Consider the following 5,270-nt stretch of genomic DNA (forward strand, 5'->3'; position numbering starts at 1 on the left):
CACTACCTGCTCAATGTTTTACCCTTCCCAGTCCTTGTATTGTGATAATTTATAATAGGATAATATGTACATTTTTTTGTATGTCCTTGTATAACTTATGGAAATTAATACAGAAAGTAACATTTTCTGAAGATATCCATTTATCAAATTAAAGTAAATATTATCTAAACGTGTTGAAACAATACCCGGCTATTCTCTTCAGGTGTTGAGATAATATTGCCTTGTATCAAGGCTTTTAGTACTTCATCATCGGCAATGTCCAACACCAATGTCTGATCAACTTTATCTAGAATGACATCAGTGAGAATGTCATCTGGAATAGGTGCCTCCTGATTGGCAACAGTGGCCGGAGTCTCTGGAGGGCCAACAGTAACGAGGGTCTCCTGAGGGACAACAGTGGTCAGAGTCTCCTGAAGGACACCAATGGCCGGAGTCTCCTGGGGGACAATGGTAACGAGGGTCTCCGGAGGGACAACAGCGGCCGGGGTTTTCCTCGTGGACCTGGTGTTGGATTTTTTTTTTTTTTTCCATAATTATTCTTAAAGAAAGATATATACTTATGTCATGCATTGTATGTCACTATGTGTAAGAAGAAAACCGCCTAGGTTTATCAATGACACACAGGCAATGTTAGAATTACATTACAGTATTACTGCAGATGATATTTCAATAACAGCAGCTAAATTTATACATTTATACATTATTATTTAATCTAAATTCTATAAATTGTTATAAATTTGTTATTATTTCTAAATAATAATCTATGTTATTACTTAGCGCAGGTGTAAGATTTAACAACGTACCCAATTCCAGCCCCCTAGTACCTAATTCCAGCCTAGGCTGGATTACGGTACAACAGGGGGCTGGAATTGGGTAAATGTCAACTATTTTGTCAATATGTTGTTTATTTATTTATCACAGATATTCTGATGAAACAATAGTCATTTAAACAAAGCAAATTATTTGAATTGCTCTCATAGTAGTAGCAAGTAAACTTCTTTTCAATATGGACCAGATAAAGAAAGCGTTTTGTCGATGCATTACCTGAAAAGTTGTCTTCTTCTGGAGCACTGCTTTTGCACTTTTCAAACTTTGCCGCCAAAACAACTTCAAGGTCACTGAGGACACTTGCATCATTGAAAACAAAAACTGCACGTCCCTTAGATCAATACAAATCATTGTCAAATGTGATTGGCACACACAAACACTCTGTATGCCAAAGTAAAAAAGTGGCTGGAATTAGGTACATGGCTGGAATTAGGTTAGTTTCACTAGAGTTTTTTTGTTCATTGAAGTTTACATGAAATGTTCGTGTGTAACTCATTTTGTGGTTTTGTGGTTTCAAATTATTTTGTAGGTACAAACTTTCATGGTTAGCCCATGAAACAATGACATAGAAATGATACATACATTTGTACATCAGTATTCAGCGTACACATGTATTTGTATTTATGGTTCCATAGCAACCGTGAAATCAATGGAAGTTTATACTCGATGAACGTTTATACCCATTGAATGAACCTTTATACCCAATGAAAGTTAATACCAATTGAGTGTTTATACCCAATCAATGTTTATACCAAATGAAAGTTTATACCCAATGTAAGTTTATACCTGTCAAGTTTCCCGCATTGGACCGAGCCCCGTTCGATTTGCACTCTTCTGATTCTAGAAGATATCTTCCGGTCACTCGATTTGAAGCTCTTCTTCTTCTGGAAGATCTTCTACTCTTCCGTCTCAAAGCTGGAAGATTTATCTTCCAAGATGGTGGCGACCATGTTTTAAGTGTGCGAGTGATGAGTTTCACTAGAGAAGGATTTATAACACATACATGCACATGTTTGTGTCATCGTGTTTGAGAAAACTTAAAAACTTGCTTATTTTTTGTTTTATTCTCCCGGTTTACTCGATTTACATATAACGGAATACGATCTTCTTAGAAGGCTTCTCTTCTTAGAAGAGTGCAAATCGAACGGGGCTCTGGAGACTCCCGATATTCAATACAAAAATCAAATTCTCCAGTTTGAAATTATTGACGCTTCAAATTCTGACTAAAACTAGTGTGTATATCAATCTCAAAACGTAGTCCAACCCTATACAGACTCAACAAAGGGCATATTAGCATGATAGTGACACTAATTGACCCCAAGGGGTTAATTAAAATAGTCCGTCAACTGGGACAAACCCCGACTGTCTCGGGTGAAGTTTCCAATAATCAACATACCTGTAGTAAAATATGCTATTTGCAACGTAGATTTTCCCAAAGAAGTTATACAAACCCTAAACTAGCCATATTTGCCAACAAATCATATTTTTTTATTGATTTAAGAATGTTGACAAAGAAATGCAGTCAGACTAAAAAAAAATCAGCACCATGCTGTTGACGGCGACCATGATTGTTGTGATCACTTGGAACTCCTCGGATGTAACTATGCAACAGCACAGGAGTTCCGATTGTATTGTGATGAATATTCTAAAAATGGACTCGGAATCCGGAAATGGACAATTTTTTCAGGATTTTTTTTTCTCTCTCCTGATTTTAGACAATTGTTTTCCGGGAAATAACATAACTAAAAAAAGAAAGATACTTGATTTTCTTTTCTTTTTTCAATGAAACTTATACATGGATTTGATTTAAGAAGAAGAGCCTTCAATTTTATATATTTAGATTATTAAAAAAAAATTATTATTGATTCAATATATGGAATCATTGGAAGGTAAATTCAATTGAACTAATGTTTTTGAATATGCTACATTTTATTTATTTTCATGTTATAATGTTTTCATTAACTGTACCATGTTTTTAAATGTGCAGCTATGTATTGAGATTGTGGAATAATAAGCTTACCAATAAAATTCAGTTTTTCATATAATTGATAATTAGACCGCCTCAAATTTTAAATCATAATACCAGGTTATATTTCCTAATTGTAAATCATGTATTTTTCTTGGTTAATGTTGACTTAACACAATTGATAACACATTAATTTAAAGCTGTAACTGACCATGTGGCATTGTTTTCTAGTTTTAACCCAGACCCGACAGTCCGCCACACTTTCTGGGGTCTAGTCGTGGGGTCAGCCTTGAACTGGGTGGGGTCGTACGGTGCCAGTCAATCCAGTATCCAACGCTACAGTGCTCTTAGAAGTCTGAAAGATGCAAAAAAGTGAGAAATTCCTGCCAGTATCGCCAACTTTTTTATCAAGTAAATTTTCACAATACCTATAGAATTTCACATATTTAGTGAGCAGTGAAAAAAAAATATGTATTTTTGAATATTTTTTAGATGATTTGCAACAAAATTTCTCTGTGATTTTCATGTATACTATACCACACAGTTGTTTCATTTTTTTAGGCCTTTGATTTTGTGGGCCATATTTTTCACTGATTTCCTGATCAAAATTAGTTTGCAGGGATTTTTTTGCTTAACACCGCTTTGTCAAAATATTTTGCTGTAAACAAACAAAGGAATCTATACATTGTGTGAATAGATTTACATAATTCATTGTTCATATTTTTGCTGAGGGTTTAATTAAGATACTCATTATTGGTCTGTATGTCTGTGATATCTACCTTATTGATTCTTGTTGTTACCAGAGCCATCCTGGTGAACTGTGTGGGTGTTTTTCTCCTGTTGACTGGGGCGAGTCTGATGGGTGTGTCTGCCTTTGCCTACTACACACAGTTAGGTTGTGACCCTCTGACCAGTGGTCAGATAAAGAACAAGAACCAGCTAATTCCGCATTTCGTCATGGACATCCTCAACATACCGGGAATGCCTGGTCTATTTATAGCATGCCTGTTTAGCGGGACATTGAGGTAGGTATTATCTCTGAGTTATGTACATCCTTAACTGGCATATATACAGGGTGCTTCCATACAATCAATTCATCGGTATGGTGTCTTGTCTTGTTTTGTTTTCGTTGGTTTTCAGCTCACCTCATCCAAAGGACCAAGGTGAGCTTATGCCATACCGTAGCAACCGTCGTCCGTCTGTCCGTCAACAATTGACTTCTTCTTCATAACCACAGATCAGAATTTGACCCAAATTTGGTCAGAAGCATCCCTATGGGGTGGGGACTCAAAATTGTACAAATGGTGGGGCTGACCCCCCAGGGGTCTGAGGGGGGGGGGGGGGGACCAAAAGGGGTCAATTTTGCTCTATTAATATAAACGACTTCTTCTCTGAAACCAAGTAAAGGATATTGCTCCTATTTGCCTGGTAGCATCACTTTGAGGTGGGGATTCAAAATTGTACAAATGATGTTGGTTCACCATCTTAAAGCATATGGCACATCATAAACAGTTTATATACATATTATTGTAAAGAAAACAAATCTCTCCTTCAGATATCTTACATGATATATTATTATAATGAATTAGGGTAAGTATGGATAACAAATTCCTCCCTTATATCATACAAACTCCTCATCCACATCATACACACTCCAGCTCCACATCATACACACTTCAGCTCCACATTATACACACTCCAGCTCCACATCATACACACTCCAGCTCCACATTATACACACTCCAGCTCCACATCATACACACTCCAGCTCCACATCATACACACTCCAGCTCCACATTATACACACTCCAGCTCCACATCATACACACTCCAGCTCCACATCATACACACTCCAGCTCCACATCATACACACTCCAGCTCCACATCATACACACTCCAGCTCCACATCATACACACTCCAGCTCCACATTATACACACTTCATTCAGCGTCATAAATATGCTGTATTAAAGTTTCTGTTGTTTTTTTTGTCCTAGTTCCCTGATTTTATACACTGTATACTCTTTATCAACATGTTAAGCCTTTCTGTACTTTGAGTACTTTGATTTTTTATCCTAGTTCCCTGTCATCAAACCTAAGTTCATTAAGTGCAATCACATGGGAGGATATTTTGAAACCTTTTTTCAAACTTCGTTCGGAGCAGACAAAGGCAAGAATCACACGCTGTATAGGTGAGTGTATGTCATGTCATTTTGTTTTTATAACATTCCAATATTTTTAGCCCACCATCATCAGATGGTGGGCTGTTCAAATCGCCCTGCGTCCGTGGTCCGTCGTCCGTCCGTCCGTCCGTCCGTCCGTCCCTCCGTCCCTCCGTCCGTAAACAATTCTTGTTATCGCTATTTCTCAGAAAGTACTGAAGGGATCTTTCTCAAATTTCATATGAAGGTTTCCCTTGGTGCCTAGTTATGCATATTGCGTTTTGAGACCAATCGGATAACAACATGGCCGACAGG

The 5,270-nt window shown here is 37.3% G+C and overlaps 1 long non-coding RNA gene across 1 annotated transcript; it reads left to right on the forward strand.

Annotated features, from left to right (window-relative positions):
• The first annotated feature begins 2,947 nt into the window (after positions 1-2,947).
• Positions 2,948-4,980, forward strand: LOC117320252. The gene is made up of 3 exons (XR_004530963.1): positions 2,948-3,166; positions 3,598-3,819; positions 4,873-4,980. It is a non-coding gene; the product is annotated as an uncharacterized LOC117320252 (long non-coding RNA).
• Positions 4,981-5,270: the final 290 nt, after the last annotated feature.

This window comes from Pecten maximus, unplaced genomic scaffold, assembly GCF_902652985.1.
Source record: "Pecten maximus unplaced genomic scaffold, xPecMax1.1, whole genome shotgun sequence".
NCBI lineage: Eukaryota > Metazoa > Mollusca > Bivalvia > Pectinida > Pectinidae > Pecten > Pecten maximus.